This window comes from Diabrotica virgifera, chromosome 10 (assembly GCF_917563875.1).
Source record: "Diabrotica virgifera virgifera chromosome 10, PGI_DIABVI_V3a".
Lineage (NCBI taxonomy): Eukaryota > Metazoa > Arthropoda > Insecta > Coleoptera > Chrysomelidae > Diabrotica > Diabrotica virgifera.
In genome coordinates, this window is record NC_065452.1 from 6,961,531 (window position 1) to 6,983,349 (window position 21,819).

The 21,819-nt window shown below is 33.1% G+C and overlaps 1 protein-coding gene across 8 annotated transcripts in view; it reads left to right on the plus strand.

The window, feature by feature from the left end:
* Positions 1 to 21,819, plus strand: part of LOC114330054 (plasma membrane calcium-transporting ATPase 2) — a 631,040-nt gene that overhangs the window by 505,932 nt on the left and 103,289 nt on the right. The window lies entirely within an intron of this gene.

Below are 21,819 nucleotides of genomic sequence, written 5' to 3' on the forward strand. Positions count from 1 at the left end.
TTGATTCAAGATACATAAATGACAATGGAATGAAAGACAAGTTTTTGAACATATGGGGGCAAAAATAACTATAGTGAAATTAGAGAGAAACATTAAAAATAAAATAACAATGATAATAAATAAATAAAGAACTCGTACACAAAGAAAAAAAAATTGAGTACGACAAACAACATAGAGAGAACAGGATACCTTTTACATTAAATAAAAGTATACTGTGACGTATGAGAAGAGGAAAGCATACCTACAATACTGCACTAACAAAACACCAAACAATTACCAACAATACAGATATACAAGAAATTACATCAATTCTAAGATCAGAAATATAAAAAGGGGATATTGGACACGCTTTACCAAAGAAATGGAACACGATTTGTATAGGGCGCAAAGAAAAGTTTGGAAAATACTAAAAAATAGGAAAAAACCCATTAATGAATATAGAAGTTTAAATAAAATAGAAGCAGAACAATGGACCGCCTTTATAGAAGAACTATATAAGGAAGATACTATAATACCTGAAGAAGAGGAAGAAACAGGAAATAAAGACGAATCCAACATAGACACAGAACTAGAAATCACAAAAGAAGAAATAAGGAATAACATACGTAAATTAAAAAACAGAATAGCACCAGGACCCGATGGGATACCAAATGAACTCCTGAAATACGGAGGAGAAACCTTAATCGAAAACATAGAGATCCTCTTTCAAGAAATAATATGTAGTCAGCGTGTACCAGACCAGTGGAGGACGAGTATAACAATACCTATACACAAGAGAGGAAACAGCAAAGACCCTAGCAACTACCGTACCATCACCTTGCTGATCACAACTTAACAAAAATACTTGATGATAAAATAAATGAAGAATACACAATTAGTGAGGAACAACAAGGTTTTCGGAAAAATAGGTCCACAATAGACGCCATATTCATAGCCAGACAAACTGCTGAGAAAGCACTGGAATATAATAAACCTGCATTTATGTGCTTTATAGATCTGACCAAGGCCGTCGATTGTGTAAGATTGGAAGTTGTGCTAAGATTGCTAAAGGAGAACAGCCCAACAAGATTATAAGGATAATTAAAGACATTAATACAGAAGAACAAAACCAGAATAAAAGTCGAGAATGAACTAACATCGGAAGTAGAAATCAACTCGGGAATCAGACAAGGGGATAGCTTGAGCCCATTGCTTTTCAATTTAGTAATGGACAAAATCATGAAAAACAATAAAGATACTGGAAAAGGATATAAGATGGCGGAAAACCAAATAAAAATCCTCTGTTATGCTGACGACGCAATCTTAATCTCCGATAACGAGGATAACCTACAGCGAATGGCACAAACTTTCAATACAGTGGCGAAGAACTACAACATGAAAACATCAACAGCCAAGACAAAATCCCTTGTAGTGTCAAGGGAATCCATAAGATGCAAATTAGTAATTAACAACGAACTAATTGAACAAGTCTCGAGATTCCAATATCTGGGAGTCAAAATATGTAGTTACGGAGGTGTTAAAGAGAGCGTCCGAAAGCAAGTAAATAAAGCCAATTACGTGTCAGGAGGTCTGAGGGATGTCACGTTACGTTTTTAGCGATCCGAAGTAAATAAAGCCAATTACGTGTCAGGAGGTCTGAGGGATGTCATCTGGAAAAAACAAAGATATGAGGCTGGAAGGAAAAGTACGCATATACAAATCATGTGTAAGACCGATCATGGCGTACGCGATAGAAACAAGATGTGACACAGCAGAAACCAAGAGGATACTGAGAACATCAGAAATGAGAACGTTGAGGTCAATAACTGGGAAAACACTGAGAGACAATACCGAACGACAGAATAAGAGATCTCTGTAACATACAATATATAGTAGGTGGGGAAGACAGAGACGACGAGAGTGGAATCAGCATGTGACGAGAATGGACAGCGAGAGAATAGCCCATATAGCCAGGGATTCGAAGCCAACAGGCAATAGACCAATAGGCCCTGTCTTCTCTAGCCAACAGGCAAGAGAAGATAACCTGTCTTAGGCACCAGGTGCTTCTGTGTCTGTCCTGATCACGTATTCGTGTTCAGCAACCCCAAAAACCAAAGACCCTCGAAGCTTCAGGAACCCCTTTCATTGACCTTGGAAACCAGGTGCATCGAGAGTTGGTTCTGGTGGCATATTCGTGTTTAACGACCTCAAAAAACCCTCCAGTAATTCATTTGCATCAATTAAATGCCGAAAACCATCGAAACTCTAGAAGATGACGTCCCTTGCAGTGGCTCTGGCCACCACGTCCACCGGAGGTCAATTCTGATGGCATATTCGTTTTTAGCGATCCCAAAAACCCATGAGTAATCTGTTTATATCAATTTAATGCCGAAAAACCCTCGAAACTCTAGAAGATGACGTCCGTTGAAGGTCAAAGTAAAGGTCGCCATTAGATAACCAGGAAAAAATCCTAGACTACTAGTACTTCTCCTTGATCCAAACTTCTACATGTTGCCAGATAACCAGTAACTCAGGGAACTGGAATACCCAGTAAAGCTTATAATTTTCCGAGTTTGTGCCTCTATATCTTGAAAATCCTTCATACCCATTGAGTTGTGCCCATGAGAACTTTTTATCAGGATGCTTCAAAGAGTATTTTCCCAAAGTATGAACGAAATCCCCTGGGACCTAATTTCCGTAAGGTTTGTGCGGGGTACTTTATTAAAGAGGCACTAAAAAACGACACAGTGCAACGCAAGGACTGAATGCTGTCATGAATACGGATTAAGATGAATTTGAAGGAAACTAAGTGTATGATCATGACTACATCAGAGATGCAAAGATCCAAGTTGCTATGAAGATATTGTAATGTAGATCGTGGATACCTACAAATACTCCGGAATATGGATAACAACAAATGTAGACCAAACCAAAGAAATCAAGACACTTATTGAAATAACACGTAAATCATTCGTTAAACTTAAAAAGTTTCTATGTTGTCGCGATACAAGTTTAGACCTACGTCTAAGCATGCTTCGGTGTTACATGTTCTCTTCTCTACTTTATAACTTGGAAGCGTGGACACTAAAATAAATGTATATACCTAAATAAGTTGGCCGCGTTTTGTTTTTTGGTGATACAGAAGAATCCTACTAATATCATGGATTCAAAAACTGTCAAACGTGGAAGTAACTAGAAGTTTAGTTACTTATTATTATAATTCATTATGCAAGACACAATTCAAGAAAATCGAAATGGGGAAGACGATGAATATCCTGGCTTAAAAATTTGAGGAGAATGGTTTGAATGTAGTAGTGTAGAACTCTTTGAGTGGGATCAACAACATACATACGCATAACCATGATAATTTCCAACCTTGGATAAAAGAGGGAATTTGAAGAAGGAGAAAAGACAACAGTATTTACTAAAGAAATTATAAAATAGAAAATCGTTTAAAGGGTTACTTTTGACTAACATCGGATCGTTATATCAGTTAGTGGACATCCTGGTTAAGCTTGTATTAAGACTTTATACTCAATATATGAAGCTCAATAATATCCTCAAGTATTATATTAAATAGACTATGCTTATATATTTGCATAAAGATCTTTAGATGTATTATCATTGTTAGTTGCACATCCCCTTGAGTGTACCTATGTAACAAATTTTATTCCTTTTGCCGATATACATTTACATTGTTACACAACATACTCACACAATTAGACATTTTCACCAGCATTTGATATTTGAAATGTCATAGTTTTGCCTAACAATAAATAAGTTACAGTTTGAGTTACAAAATAGAAATTGGGATTGTGCATTCATTAAAAATCTCTCACTGTTTGATCCTTTCACTGAATTCTAACTGCATAAACACATATCTAAAACAGCGTTTTGTACCGGGTGTCCCAATAAGAATGGCTCTCGGCCATATCTCAGGAACCGTTTATAGTACAGCTTTGGGAAAAAAATTTATAACAGAAGTTGCCTCGAGAAAAGCCTGGACATTATTTTCATATTTGTAAGTCCACCGCTAGAGGGCGTAATTGAATATCAAAAATTTAAAAATCAAAATTTTACAAAATTTACCTAATGAAAGGGCACTGAAAATCCGATCATCATATTCTTCGCAAAATTCTGCGAATATTTGATTTCACAAGTGTAACTCTACCTTTGCAAATAAGAGGTGGGGGTGAGTGGGAACCTTGTTATGAAAAATGGCTGTAAGTCCGGTTCTGCTTAATCGATTTTTGCAAACTTGGTCTCGTTGAAAACAGATCTTTTTTGTTAATGTAAGAGTTATAATTACGAAACAGCCTAGTAAGTAATAGGCCAGCTAGGGGGCGCTATTTTATGTTTTTCGGAAATCTAGTTTTCTTTGGAAAATATTAAATACACGTATGCACTTTTAACCCTGTATTACAAAATTAGACCAAAATATCAACAGAATATTGAAAACCGCATGTCGATACCTTTTTTCTATCTCGAGATATCTTAAGAAACGTATAAATTGTAAACAAACTGATAATGTCACCGGTAAACGAAGTTAAGGAAATCAAAGTGAAAACAGGTAGTGTGCTATGGAAACAAATTAGAGCGGGACACTTGCGGAGTGCCGACAGAAGTGAATATTTCTCATAGATTCAATTATATTCGGTTCGATTCAATTCGATTCCATTTAATTGGATTTAATTTTATTTATTATCATTATGCTTACAATTTAATATATTTAAAATATACCCAATTTAATACATAATATATATGGTTTGTCAAACGTAGGAAAGAGTTTGAAAATCTTACAATCGCCGAAATTTTTAAACTTTTTGTTACGTTTGACAAACTGTACTAGTGATTTTACCCATTAATTTTAGAATTAACAAACTTTCAAAAGAAGTTTTACTTCAAATTTGATAGTGAATTTAATTGTTATTATATAAAATGAATAGGATGTTTAAAAATATAATTTGAGGATAAGTAGGTTGAAAGGAATAATGTAATCAACAAATTTAAAAAAGTCATTTTTGTATAATGGCTTCCCCTTTAATGAGAGTATCTAAAAATAAATGAACTCTTCCATGCATTATTTACGATTAAAATTTACACGGAGTATTTACTATACTTCAGTACTATCAGTAATTAAATTTTTAAATTAAAAAATATCGGTTACATTATTAAGAAAAATAATAATTTAAAGCTTTATGTATCTTTATATCTTATTAATCCTAATTTTAATGGGTAAAATCACGAGTATATAATATTATGTATTAAATTAGGTATATATTGTATATTTATATTAAATTATAGATATAATAATATATATATTAAATAAAATTAAATCTAATCGAATGGAATCTAATTGAATCAAACGAATATAATCGAATCTATAATAAGTATTCACTTCTGTTGGCATTCCGCAAGTGTCAGCCTTTAATTTTTTTTCACAGCACACTACTTGTTTCCACTTTGATTTCCGTAACTTCGTTTACAGGAGTCATCATCAGTTATGTTTAAAAATTAACACGTTTCTTAAGATATCTCGAGATAGACAAACGATATCGACATCCGGTTTTCGATATTCTGTTGATAATTTGGTCTAATTTTGTAATACAGGGTTAAAAGTGCATACTTGTATTTAATATTTTCCAAAGAAAACTAGATTTCTGAAAAACATAAAATAGCTCCCCCTAGCTGGCATATTACGTATTAGGCTGTTTCGTAATTATAACTCTTACATTAACGAAAGAGATCTGTTTTCAACGAGACCAAGTTTTCAAAAATCGATTAAGCAGAACCGGACTTACAGCCATTTTTCATATCAAGGTTCCCACTCACCCCCACCTCTTATTTGCAAAGGTAGAGTTACACTTGTAAATCAAATATTCTCAGAATTTTGCGAAGAATACGATGATTGGATTTTCAGTGCCCTTTCATTATGTAAATTTTGTAAAATTTTGATTTTAAAATGTTTGACATTCAATTACACCCTCCAGCGGTGGACTTACAAATATGAAAATAATTTCCAGGATTTTCTCGAGGTAACTTTTGTTATAAAATTTTTTTTCCCAAAGCTGTACTATAAACGGTTCCTGAGATATGACCGAGAGCCATTCTTATTGGGACACCCGGTACATGGTTTCCTTAAATATACATATTAAGAAGAACTCGTCGTCTAATAATGTATAAAACAGGAATTCCACAAATATATGAAATTAAAATGTATATATCATACACTATACACCCAATATTCCTTTTTGGATATGAAACTACCATAAAGCTGGACTAACTTAACAACATCAACGCTCGACTAAAATATTATTATTATTCAACAAAACTTGCATAGAATTTATTGATTGAGGCCTTACCAATTTTAATTCGGGAATTTCGATCAAATCCAAGATTCCTTTCGGCCATGAAGACTGGGTTCGCGATTTGCCGAATTAGTCCAGGGCTCATCTGTTTTGAGATGGACATTGAGAGGTGACTCAATTTTTTTGTAGAAATTGCTTGAAAATAACTCAAATAATAATATTTGAGTTATCCTCCCACCCAAAATGGTCCGGAACATTGTTTAAATAATCAAAATGTCAAAATATGAAGGAAAAATTCGATTTTTTTACTGGTTTTTTGATAATAACTTTAAAACTGTTCATTTCTGAGAAAAGTTGTACTGACATAAAAGTTGCGTAAATAAATTTCCTACAATATAGAATTGGTTAAAAATTTAAGAAATAGTCACCCTTGTTGCAAGATAGCAATAATTGCAAAAAAACCATACAAAAACAAGTATTCGCATTTTACGTTTTTCAACCATTTATGCTACACCTAGGACCTTCATATTTTACACAGAAAAACTTTATGATATAGTAAAACAACACTGTAAATTTCATTAAGATCGGTTTAATAGATTCTGCAAAATAAATTTTGCAATCCAGCTTTCGCAAAAAAAATTCATTTTTTCAAAATGTTGCAGGACTGAAAATAAAGCAGATAGCAACTTGATTTTTTTTTCATATACAGTATGTCCCTGTAAGTTGTATCCATATGGAAAACTTTTTTATTATTAATTTTACGAAAAAAAGTTATTCTTTATAAAAGCTCTGCATGGTCCAAAACCTAAGATTTAACCATCAAATATCAAATTTTTTAAATATTATGTTATTTCAATGCTGATAACTCTTTTATTATTAATTTCACAAAAAAAGTGATTCTTAATAAAAAGTTCTGGATGGTCTAAAACTTAAAATAAAACCATTTTATATCAAATTTTATTAATTTTATACGAGATATGTCAAAAAAGATAAATTTAGATCAAAAGTAAAGTTCAGAATATTTCAATTAGAAGGATGTAATTACATACTAAAACATAGTTTTTAATTCTAAATAACTTTTCATAATAACAATTTTCGATATTGTGAAAAATAAACGTACTTTACTCTTGAGCGAAATTCATATTTTTTGACATACCTCGTATAAAATTGATAAAATTTGACAAAACATGGCTGTATTTTAGATTTTAGACCATGCAGAACTTTTTATTAAGAATTTCTTTTTTTCGTAAAATTAATAATAAAAGAGTTATCTGAATTAAAATAACTGAAAATAATGTTAGTTTTCCATAATTTTTCAAAAAAAAATTAATTAGAAGGATGTAATTTCATACTAGAAGACAGTTTTTAATTCCAAACAACTTTTCATAATAGTAATCTTCAATATTGTGAAAAATAAAGCTACTTTACTCTTGAGTGAAATTCAAAATTTTTGACATACCTCGTATAATATTAAAAAAATTTGATATTTGATGGTTAAATCTTAGATTTTGAACCATGCAGAGCTTTTAATAAAGAATAACTTTTTTCGTAAAATTAATAATAAAAAAGTTTTCCATATGGATACAACTTACAGGGACATACTGTAGAAGAATACTGTACCTTTAATTTTCAATTTTTAAAATTTAAATCCATTAACTACCACGGCGTCAGGAATTTAAAAAAAAAACATTAATTTTTGGTGCTACGCGAAGGACAGCAGTGTTCGATTCACATAAGTTAATTTCCACCAAAATTTCTTCCAATCTTTATCTAATATATTATTTTCTTACTCTATATTTTGTTGTATTTTAATATTTTAATTCCACCAAAATCAAACCAATTTTATTATTGTTTGTGAAATAGTGTTTAAACAATTGCATATGTTTAAAAATAATAAACTTTTATTCTCTAAGTTGAAATATATGAACAAAGAAAGTTTTTGCTAAAAAAGTATTCTTTCAAAGGATAGATAGAGTATTTTTATTTTGCAATAAACAAATTTATTTATTTATATCGAAATGTAATAAAAATTAAAATGAATCAATCATTATCAAAGGTCATTGGAATGCCCAATCAGAGCAAACTATTGGCTGTCCTGCGCGTAGCACCAATAATTAATGTTTATTTAAAAAAATTACTGACGCCATGGTAGTTAATCTATTTTAATTTTTCAAATTGCAATTGAAAGGTACAGTATACTTCTATAGGCAAAAAAAATTTCAACTTGTTATCTGCTTGATTTTCAGTCCTGTAGCATTTTGAAAAAATGATTTTTTTTTGCGAAAGCTAGATTGCAAAATTTATTTTGCAAAATCTATTGAAGCGATCTTAATTAAATTTACAGTGTTGTTTAACTGTATCATAAAGTTTTTCTGGGTGAAATATGAAGGTCCTAAGTCTAGCATAGATGGTTGAAAAACGTAAAATGCGAATACTTGTTTTTGTATGGTTTTTTCGCAATTATTCCTATTTTGCAACAAGGGTGACTATTTTTAAATTTTCAACCAATTCTATATTGTAGGAAATTTAATTACGCAACTTTTATGTCAGTACAACTTTTCTCGGAAATGAATACTTTTAAAGTTATAATCAAAAAACGAAGAAAAAAATCGAATTTTCCCTTCATTTTTTGACATTTTAATTATTTAAACAATGTTCCGGACCTTTTTGAAAGGAGGATAACTCAAATATTATTATTTGAGTTATTTCAAGCAATTTCTGCAAAAAAAATTTGAGTCACCTCTCAACGTCCAAATGTACTAATATTTTTACAGATGCGCCCTGGTCTAAATATTATTTTCTAAAAATTCTGAGGGAAGCTGACCACGCGATAAACAATCTGCCGGGTTGTCCAACGAGGAAACGTTCTGCTAATGACACCTACTAGTCAGTCTTTGTATTTCCGCAACCAGGTTGGCGACAAATGTGCGAAGAAAATACGGCTGGGTATTTGTCCACTGAAGACTGATTGTCGAGTCCGAACAAAAATAAGTACCGCTGATCTCCAGCAAAAGAGAATGCTGAAGCGTCGCATAGAGCCGAGCTAGAAGTAAAGCGCCGCATAACTCCAATCGCGGTAATGATATTGAGCTGTGAGGTGCTACGCGAGATTTTGCACAAATTAATCGCACAAAAATATTTCCCTCAGCATCAAGGGGACGACAATAAAGACAAGCGCCGTAAGCCCTTTCGCTAGCATCGCAAAATCCATGAATTTGAATATCGACGGGATTTGGTATTGTAATACAACGAGAAAAATTTTAATTTTCGATGAGTTTTAACTGAGCTTGAAATGACAACCACAAATCGTGAATTTCGAGCGGAAGTGACTCATCCCAGGTTACTCCCGATTTCCAGCACATTTGCATAATTATTTTTGCGTATACGATAATTGGGGCCAACAATCCCAGCGGATCAAACAATTTTGCGATTTGCGACAAAATAGAGCGTTTCGTTACAGTTTCGATACTTGAAATGCCCGAGCTATAAAATAGAATATCTTCGCGAGAATTCCATTGAATTCCTAATGCCTTGATGGTGCCATCAGGATCTAGAGATATGTAAGTACTCTCAGCAGTTTACTTTGATCAACTATTAAAGAGCTATCATAAAACTATATTAATGGAAAAACTTAATAACTACCTTAACAACATCAACGCAGAATATGCGATAGGAAATGCACGTTAAAAGAATGGATAATATCAAACGTATCAAGCCCATACGAGAAGTTTAATTATTAGAGAAAATTCGAAAAATTGGCCACGAAAATCCCAGGTAATGACATACGCGGCAGAAGCACGACCTGACACACAGAGGACAAAAAGATTGCTAGAAACAGCAGAGATGAAAACCCTTCGAAAAATCGATGGTGAGACTAGCCCGTAGCCCGTATAGCCAGGGATTCTAAGCCAATAGGAAGGCCCTTTAAAAGGTGGCGAGATAGCTGGCAGTCAACATCACAGCTACGAATACAAGCTCAAAATCGGTAAGGAACAGGCCAAGAGGCCTATTATAAGAAGAAATTATTACACAAAAGAAACAAACTACCTATCTACAGAACATTGATTAGACCCGTAGTAACCTATGGTTGTGAAACCTGGGTAATGACAAAAAAAAAGATGAAGCCCAATTCAGAATATTCGAGAAAACGATACTGAGAAAACTATATGGCCCCGGTGCAAGAGAAAGACGGCACATGGAGAATCAGGAGAATCGACGAGGTTAATGAATTGGATGAAGATTTGTGAAAAGTCAAAGACTGTCATGGCTGGATTATGTCCAGAGAGAAGACGATAAATAAACTGCTAAGAAAATATTACAATGGAAGCCGAAAAAAATTAAGGCACAGAACGGGATGGCTGGATGACGTGGAAGACGATCTAAAATCCATGAATATAAGACAATGGAGGAGAAGGTCACAAGAGTGATCTGAATGAAAGGACATAGCCAGACAGAAAGGTCCATCCAGGGTTATGATGCCAAAAGATGAAGAAGTACCACCGGATTATAACAAGCAGCTTCCAGAAAAAAAAAACAACTCTTAAATATGAAGTTTAAGGAAACTCTGTTGAGATATGTCATTAATGTACAGACTTTTAAGTTCCCCTTTTTTTTCATCCTTTAGATTATTTTGTATCCGATATGTCTGATACCCTCTATAAATCGTTAATGTTGTGATTGGTACACAATAATTTAATGTCATAATTTTAAAATTTAAATAAATTCAACTCTGACAAAATTAATTTATTGATATGGAAACACTAACACATACAGATTGATAAGGTGTTCAGTAAGAGTAATTAATTTCAAGATAGGTAAGATTGCAATATTTTTTTTATTTATTTATTTATTGCTAATTTACAATCTACTTCGATACAGTAATAAGTAAATATGATGTATGTTCTTGGCTTGTGGCAGGTGTCGTCCATTGACGACTCTCTGGAATTTACCTAGCAGCTAGGTCTTCTGGCCAAAGTCTTTTCAGCCGTATGTCAACCAGTGGGGGGTTGAATAATTCGTCTATGAGATGGTTTGGATGGTCTGCGCTGCGATTCATGTATCTTCTGGAGTGGTCAGCAATCACATCATTGATGAAGAGGATGTTGAGGTCTGCATGAAGGGTTTGGTTTGACACAAACCCTGGGGCTTTAGCTAACATACGAATAGTTTTTGACTGGAATGTCTGTAGTATTTTGGTGTTGGATGGTTTGCTACAGCCCCACAGCTCGATTCCGTATGTCCACACTGGTTTGAGTATTGTTTTGTAGATGGTCAGTTTGTTTTCTAATGAAAGTTGCGATCTTCTGTTGATTAGCCAGCTCATATTTTTAACTTTTAGGTCGAGGTGTCGTCGTTTAGCTGCAATATGTGATTTCCAAGTAAGTTTTTCGTCTAGATGAAGGCCCAGGTACTTTACTTCTGTTTTTATTGGCTTAGGTGAATTATTTAGGTGTAGTTGTGGACATCTAATTCTTCGATTTGTGAAATTTACTTGACAAGACTTGTTTGTGTTGACGTTTATTTTCCAGCATTTAAGCCAGTCTTCTAGTTAATTGAGATGATTTTGCAATTTGTTAAATGCTAATATTTCGTTGATGTCTGATGCATTTCGATAATATGAGGTTGGTTTTAAGATCTTGGTATGTTTTCTCACTTTTCTTTGTAAATTCACAGGATAATAATCGCATAACATTTTATAGTGCCTCTATTAATGCTCTCTTTTATAATTTCCGCTTTTTTATTTAAAATTGTCACCAATTTTTATGAACAGTAATTATTTGGCTCTAGAGCAACTTGTGTGGATATTACAGTATTAATTATAGCAAAACTGAAAAAATGAAGAAAAATCAGAAGACCAAGTGGATAAAGCAAATTAAAAAAAACCGTTTCAAAATAGGTGCAATACCTGAAAATCTTTTGTATATACCCTATGATGCTCTATCTCTGGTGAGAGCATAGGGTACGCTCTTTTCAGGGTACCGAAAAGCACCAGATTTTGGAGTGTTTTTTTACAAACATGTGTCTTCAGGAATCGTAGCAAAACCAATTAATGGTCTGATATATACCGTCCTTTGTATACATTTATTTGTATGTGACAAGTGTGGCAATTGCATAATACCAGGCGTATTTGGTAATAAAGCTTTTAATGTTTCAAATGATTGTTGACATTCATCTGGCTATTCATATTTTACATTTTTTCTTAGTATTCCTGAATTGGTTAGTTCAAAAACGATACGAATATTTTCTGGATCGGCCGCTGTATCTTTACTTGAAATTTTATGACCCAAGTAAGCTGTTCAATAAGTTTTGCGGTACTATAAGAGAGGGCGTTGCTACTAGTCTATTTTTTTTGTTATGTTGGTACACTCTTCATATGAACGAATGTGAAGTTTCATTTCAATCTCTATTTTTGAAGTTATACTTCTTTAGGCGCGATTGAGAGTAAAATTTCATAATACTGCGCGCATGCGCACACAGATAGTATGGCGTTTAGTTGCTAAATCTTTCTAGTTATGTATAAATATATCAGTGCAAGAAAAGGTGTGAAAATAATATATTAGTGTTTTTGGTAAATATATTTATTATAATTTTTGTGTCTTTGGATTTGTCTTCCTCAGGAGTAAGATGAGTATTATTAAAACATTTTATTGTATATTTATTATACATCACCTTGTCTGTTTGTTACCGTGAATTGTCATTAGGTACGTTCGAACCGATACAGACACAGTCCTCGTAGCGTATCTGGTATAGCATTCGGCCAGAGATCGAGAGGTCTTGAGTTCGAATTAAGTGCAATCCTATACTTTTTTTTATTTTTTTTAAAGCGGTACAAAATTAGTTTGGTGTTAAAAAAAAATTAAAACAAACTGTTTAAAGTATATTTATTTTTAAGAAATCATATAATAGAAGTATAACTTCTTACGTGCGTACAAAGTACACACACATTCTTTTTTTTACAATGGAAAAAATCAAGTATCGTGCAGTTATTGAATTTTTATTTTTGGAAGGTTTAAAAGCAAAATAAATTTGAACAGCCTTATCTTTACAAATTCACACTTAATCGGATTTAATTTTAAATTTAGCCTTCGTTTGCCTAAAAGCAATTAATAATTAAAAATACATACACATATTTTCATAGTGTATCTGACTAGTCTCCCTCTAGCAGTAGCGTGTTCGTATTTATATATTCAGTACTCGTACTCTATTTACTAACTTGTTGTAGTGGGTTTTCCGAGATTTCTGATGTTGTGACTCCGTCGCCTGATTATTCTGATAATATCACATATTCTTCGAGTTCTTTATTTATTTTAAAATCACATATGACATCACGTATAGCTGGTATAATTGTTCATCAGTTCGGGATATTTCAATGACTTCTAGAATGTTAAGACTTCCTTTTCGTCAAGGGACTTTTTTGTATTCGATACATCTTAAGGAACTGTATACTTTCTGAATATTGTGATACTACTAATGTTTTTTAGTTTACTGTTGCAAAATATTTTAATAAAAAATCGGTTCCTATAATAAAAAATTAACTGAAGTTAATTGAACCTTCTGTGAATATATCTCCTGAAATGCCCTTTGGCCTTTTAGTCCTACTTATTTTTCTGTATTTCTTACACAGTTTTTAAGTATTACGTTTAATGAAACTCCCCTATTTACTAGTAATCTTAGATACCTTTCTTGGTTAATTATGCTAATATAATTTAATCCGTGTACATATTTATATACAGTCGGAAAAATGAAAGAATACCCATGAACGAACATATAAAACACGCTGTATTTTCCTGTCACCGTGTCACAAAGAAAATCGCCCACATGTAATAATTATAATTACATGTACTTGCGCTGGGCAATTTTCTTTGTGACACGGTGACAGGAAAATACAGCGTGTTTTATATGTTCGTTCATGGGTATTCTTTCATTTTTCGACTGTATAAAAGATTATTCTTTTTTTATGGGTTATTATTATCTTAAAATCCACTCCCATTACATCTAGTTTTGACAAATCCTGTGACTTATTGCTTCTCTCCTTATCTGAGTTCTCACTTGCTTAATTCAAGCCCATGTCAACCACACCATTATTGAATCGGCTATTATGAATTCCAATAATCCTAATAACTATGGGATCGAGAATACCACAATGATTTAAATATCATCAATGATCAATCACCATACTAACTAATAATAATCTCCCAATTCTCTATTTCTCGGCTTATGTGTGCTTGACTTGTCACAATATAATACACAAACAAATTCTATGGACTTAACCCATTTTCAATGTACAAATTTTGTATATCCTAGCGACCGGATTCTAGTTACCAACTTTCATCATAATGAAATAATATACAGGGTGTCCAGAAACTCTACCGGCAAACGAAGAAAGGAGATTCCTCAGATAATTTTAAGACAATTTAACCCAATTCACCTGGTCCGAAAATGCTTCCTAAGGGAGCTAGAGCTATTTTAAAATGGCGTCTGGTATTTAGTTTTTCTTAAATATTTTCAGAACGCTTCTACTTAGAAAAATGAAAATTGGTACGCGTACTTATCTTTCAGAGATAAATCGATTCCATCCATTGCGAATTTCTAGTACCGGTGATAGGCGTCCGTTTTGGGTAGGGCAACGATTATTTTATCGCATAACTTTTTTGTCTTTAATTTTTAAGCATTTTTGATTCTGGATTATTAAATTGTGATGTATTCTAGTACTAAAAGGTACTCTTGCTTTAAGTCGAGGATACGCCGTTTTCTAGGAAAGTCGATTTGAAAATTTTTCGTTTTTTGAATTGCAAAAAAAAATTAAAAAAAAGTATTTAGAAAAACGAAAATTGGTACGTTTATTTATATTCTACAGATGAATCGATTTCATTAATTGCGAATTTCTAGTACGGGTCATATGCGTCCCTTTTGGGTAGGTCAACGGTTATTTTATCGCATAAGTTTTTTGTCTTTAATTTTTAAGCATTTTTGACACTAGATTATTAAATTATGAGGTATTCTAGCACTAAAAGTTACTCTTACTTTAAGTGGATAAAATACACCAGTTTTTTTGAAAAAAAATTCTTTTTCAAATTCAAAAAACGAAAAATTTTCAAATTGATTTTTTTAGAAAACGGTGTGTCCTACCGACTTAAAACAGGAGTACCTTTTAGTACTAGAATACCCTACAATTTAATTATCCAGAGTAAAAAATACTTAGAAGTTAAATACAAAAAAGTTATGCGATAAAATAACCGTTGCCCTACCCAAAACGGACGCCTATGACCGGTATTAGAAATTCGTAATGGATGGAATCGATTTATCTCGGGAAGATAAATATGCGTACCAATTTTCGTTTTTTTAACTGGAAGCGTTCTGGAGGTATTTAAGAACAACTAATTACAAGACGCCATCTTCAAACAGCTCTAGCTCCCTTAGGAAGCATTTTCGGACTAGGTGAATTGGCTTAAATTGTTTTAAAATTATCTGAGGAATCTCCTGTCTTCGTTTGTCGGTAGAGTTTCTGGACACCCTGTATATTCTAAGAATAAATTCTTAAATCACGACCATTTCGATTATAGAGCTACAATTCCTTCGCAGGAAAACCACTCCATCTTCCCGGCTTAAGGAAGAGTTGAATTACCTTAGAATTATCTGAGGAATCTCCGGTTTTCGTTTGTCGGTAGAGTTTCTGGACACCCTGTATATATGCATAAATAAAATCCTATAAAATTTTCCAGTTTGTCATCTACGAGCATTCTTTAATTACCTTCACATTCTCCTCTGGCATAAACAACACCGATGCTCTACAAAAAGAATAAATATTATAAGAGGAAACTTCATTAATAAAAAAATATCGAAACAAAGAGATTAAAAAACGGAAAATATACTCCTACTTTAATTTTATTACGGTAGTCAAAAAATATAAGAAAAGATTTAGAGAAGGTACCCAGATAAAAATTACTTGGGATGTGAACTAAATGAACAATGGGACCGCACCCTCGAAATAAAATGATGCAGTGAGATGTCCAGAAGCGTTTTCAATAAGGTGAAAGCAGCATTATGCAATGGAAAACTAGGAATAGAAATTAGAACTAGAGTATTGAGATGCTACGTATTCTGTGTCCTTTTATATGGAGTTGAAGCCTGGACAATTACCGACGCAACTGAAAAAGACTTGCCAGCTTTGCGATGGGGTGTTATCGATGAATGTCGAAAATATCATGGACACAACACGTAACAAACACGGAAACATTAAGAAATAAACACCGTGAAGGAAAGAAAAATGAGCTACTTTGGTCATATACTAAGAAATGAAAGATATCGAGTTGATGAGATTGGTTATATAAGAGAAAGTGGAAGGAAAAAGAGGACCGGGAAGACGAAGCACGTCCTGGTTGAAAAATTTGAAGCAGTGGAGGGGATAAGCAACAATGGAACTTTTTAGAACCGCTGCAGATAGAGTAAAATGGGTCGTGATGATTGCCAGTGTCCTTAAATGATCAGGCACACGAAGAACAAGAACTCACAAAAATCAGTTTTAAATGCAACAACCGTGGAATTCTTGTTAACTCTTCCTCTTATATGGCACTACAGCCCAAATTGAGCCTTGGCCTCCTCTAACCTGGCCGGTCCCGCGCCGATCTTCGCCAAGTTGTCACGTCTGGCAAATTCTGCGCGTTCGTTGCCACTTTTTTCGTGGCTTTCCTTTTGGTCTTGACCCCTACACTTTACTATGTAGGGCTATTTTCGGCAATCTTTCGCCCTCCATTCTTACTACACTTCCAGTCTCTTGGTAGAGTTCATGGTTGTACCTGGATCTCCATGCTTTTCGTCAATAGGTCCAAATATCTTCCCCAGGACAAAAGACTTCCAGCTTTCTTTTTGTGTTTTCTGTTATCATCTACGTCTCTCATCTATAACATTCTATTGGTCTGATAATAGTTTTGTAGACCCTGATTTTTGATCTCCAGTGTGTTTTGTAGCGAACTACATGGCGAGTGAAAAATAAGCTTTGTTTTTCTTTTCTATTAGTCTTTAAATTTCTGGTTCTTCTATTCCAGATTCTATTCTACCGTCCTCTAATTCAACCACCGTGCGTTTGTTTCCCCTGTGTCTTGCCTATGTTAGCTTTTTGTCTTTTGAATATTTACTTCTAGTCCGATCTTTTTTGCCTTTTTAATTGTGAATATATTTCTACCGCCTCTTCCGTTCTGTGAGACATAATGCTAATGTCATCGGCATGGGCTGCAATCTGTATTGATTTATTTGTTAGGAGATTAGCCTTTTCTACATTTTCATTGGTGTTTTGATGGAGTGAATGTTTTCCACGGTTCCTAAAAAAGTTCTTCTTTGTCTATTGTATGTAGACCCTGATTTTCGATCTCCAGTTTATTTTGGAGCGAAATACATGGGCGAGTGTAAAAGCTTTGTTTCCCGTTTCTATTAGTCTTTAAATTTCTGGTTCTTCTATTCCAGATTCTATTCTACCGTCCTCTAATTCAACCGTGCGTTTGTTTCCCCTGTGTCTTGCCTATGTTAGCTTTTTGTCTTTTGAATATTTACTTCTAGTCCGATCTTTTTTGTCTTTTTTAATTGTGAATATATTTCTACCGCCTCTTCCGTTCTGTGAGACATAATGCTGATGTCATCGGCATGGGCTGCAATCTGTATTGATTTATTTGTTAGGAGATTAGCCTTTTCTACATTTTCATTGGTGTTTTGATGGAGTGAATGTTTTCCACGGTTCCTAAAAAAGTTCTTCTTTGTCTATTGTATGTAGACCCTGATTTTCGATCTCCAGTTTATTTTGGAGCGAAATACATGGGCGAGTGTAAAAGCTTTGTTTCCCGTTTCTATTAGTCTTTAAATTTCTGTTTCTTCTATTCCAGATTCTATTCTACCGTCCTCTAATTCAACCGTGCGTTTGTTTCCCCTGTGTCTTGCCTATGTTAGCTTTTTGTCTTTTGAATATTTACTTCTAGTCCGATCTTTTTTGCCTTTTTAATTGTGAATATATTTCTACCGCCTCTTCCGTTCTGTGAGACATAATGCTGATGTAATCGGCATGGGCTGCAATCTGTATTGATTTATTTGTTAGGAGATTAGCCCTTTCTACATTGTCATTTGTGTTTTGATGGAGTGAATTTTTCCACGGTTCCTAAAAAAGTTCTTCTTTGTCTATTGTATGTAGACCCTGATTTTCGATCTCCAGTTTATTTTGGAGCGAAATACATGGACGAGTGTAAAAGCTTTGTTTCCCGTTTCTATTAGTCTTTAAATTTCTGGTTCTTCTATTCCAGATTCTATTCTACCGTCCTCTAATTCAACCGTGCGTTTGTTTCCCCTGTGTCTTGCCTATGTTAGCTTTTTGTCTTTTGAATATTTACTTCTAGTCCGATCTTTTTTGTCTTTTTTAATTGTGAATATATTTCTACCGCCTCTTCCGTTCTGTGAGACATAATGCTGATGTCATCGGCATGGGCTGCAATCTGTATTGATTTATTTGTTAGGAGATTAGCCCTTTCTACATTTTCATTTGTGTTTTGATGGAGTGAATGTTTTCCACGGTTCCTAAGAAAGTTCTTCTTTGTCTATTGTATGTAGACCCTGATTTTCGATCTCCAGTTTATTTTGGAGCGAAATACATGGACGAGTGTAAAAGCTTTGTTTCCCGTTTCTATTAGTCTTTAAATTTCTGGTTCTTCTATTCCAGATTCTATTCTACCGTCCTCTAATTCAACCGTGCGTTTGTTTCCCCTGTGTCTTGCCTATGTTAGCTTTTTGTCTTTTGAATATTTACTTCTAGTCCGATCTTTTTTGCCTTTTTAATTGTAAATATATTTCTACCGCCTTTTCTGTTCTTTGAGACATAATGCTAATGTCATCGGCATGGGCTGCAATCTGTATTGATTTATTTGTTAGGAGATTAGCCCTTTCTCCTGTTTCCATTGGTGTTTTGATGGAGTGAATGTTTACCATGGTTCCTAAAAAAGTTCTTTGTCTATTTGCGCATTCATGTCTCCTAGTACGATCCTTCTAGCTCTTTTTAGAACTTTTCTTTTATTTATGTTGATGATTGAGTAGTTAAAGATTTTTTAATTTACATATTTTTAGTTTATTTTAGTTTACGTATTCTCTCATTCAATGCTTTAAAGTCTAATATAGCATGTTTCATCTTATTGTCAATGATGAAGACTATTCCGAACTCTTTGTTTCCTCTATCTTTTCCGCTATATAGTATTTTATGCGTCTTTGTGTCTTTTATCCCGTGTTATAGCCATTTAATGTTTTGAATTGCTGCTTGTTCTGTCGTTCCTGTATATAGTACTTCCTGTCTCTACATGTACCTATTATTCATTAGGTGGTATATTGTTGATCTATTGTAGATCCCTACGTTCTGTGTCCTTTCTTATATATTTCCATACGGTGTTGGTTTTAAGGTATTGGTATTTGTAATTTGTTCTATACTGATTTAAATTTGAATGTTATACTTTTTGCTCATACCTACAACCATATATTTCGGACAACGTCATGCGACTTTCTAAGATCATTAATAATTGAGAAATACTATGTTCATAACATATTTTAAAATAATAAAATGAGAGTCTCGACATATATTAATATTCTCTCGAGTGTGAATCAATGCCTGAATCATTGTTTTATTCCCCTATAAAAATATGTGTATGGTATTTTTTGTCTGCGCTGCGACAGGTCGCCGAAAAATGATATAAATAAAATAATTCTGACCAACAAATCTTATGTTTTAGTGTTTTCATTCACATATTATAATATAAGTAGGATTACAGACTTAAGGGTCCACAAACTTAAGAAACAATTTTCCGAATCAATTATTTTAAAAATTAAAATCTGTATAATGCATAGGTACCTTAAATAAAAATATTGTTAGATAACAAAATAGAGATTATAGCCAAAACAGATGAAGGAAATATAACTGCAACTTGAGAAAATGTAGTAAATATTTATTATAGTCCTCTCAATGTACGATATATCTACTGTACCTACAGATAATTTTGGCTTGACAATATAGAAATTTCTTCAAAAAGACAATTGGAGAGAATACAAAGCAACTAGTATTAAAAAATTATATACAGGGTGAGTTTTTAGTGTGACATTGATCGAGAATTCCATTATGGTACAGAATATATTTAGAAAAAAAATGCAGACAATGACATTTGCCAGGCTTGAAAAATATGACGAATTCTACATGGTGATTAATATCTCCGTGGTGAAGCACACCTACAATTTTTTAAATAGGACACCCTGTATATTGTTGCATATTTAGATTTCTCCTATAATCCCTGTTCTTATAATATGAAGTTTCGCCCTACTATACAAGGGATTTAACGAGTTATGACATTTTTTATTTCGAAATCTTTATGACATTAGCAGACTCTTAACTAAAGAAGGAATAAACAAATAAGGATTCATTTTACATTATAAAGTAAACAATACGTCCTAATATTCAAATTAGGTTTAACAGAAATTATTAATGAATATTCGTATACAGGGTGACCTACAAAATAAAATTACAATTTTTTCATATTTTTTAAACATTTTTAATTTTTGGTGAACCCTTATGATAGCTATAATCCTGTTTATATATCACACATATAATTAAATCTAGTCTTGGCTCATCGCCATCTTAACAATTTATGGCGTGGATAATTATGTCTTCACTTTTTAAAATTGTTTACTTACATGTTTTAGGGATGAACCTTTTTTATTGATCAATAATCTGTTTGCTTTAACATACTGTTTTAGATTGTAAATGATTCCACACACTTCTCAAATAATAAGTACAAAGATATTAGTATATAAAATATAATTTAAAGGATATAATATAATTCAAAAGATTGTAATAAAGCCGGAAGTTATATAGGGTTTACTCAATCGTTTGAGTAAGAAATCGACTTAATTATTTTAAATCATGAAACAATTCTGTTTCTTTCAAACTAATTATCAATAATCACGTTTTTTGTTTAAACTTGTAAGGTAGGACTTTCTTTTGTTTAAAAATTGATCACAATAAGTGTTTAAACAAACGGTGGAAGTTATGGATCCAATTTGATATTAGTACTCGTCTAATCGTAATTACGATATTTTGATGTCTTTGCATATTGACCATTAAGCTTTAAATGGTAATCTGGGGAACATTCTTCAATTACTGTACCCACTACTTGATTGTGATGTCAGATAGAAAAACTAACGGTGAACCTTTCTTTAAAAATGGTTTTTTAAATGTCGGATGGAGTTGACTTTAAGAACTTTTAGGTGGTTCATCGATTAATGAAAATCTATGCATAAATCAAGAAGGGCTGGAAAACCAATTTCCTAACTTTTTGATAAGCAATACAGCATAAACGAGTAACAACCCCCCCCTCTCTGAACTATATAAATTAGGTGGCGAACACCTATACTAAATTTACAATTAAGATGCAGTAGAAATAAACAAACCAAGACACGTTAAATGGTACTAGGAGCACTCCCGAATCATAATTTACATATATTGTAAATCCCAAATCATGAT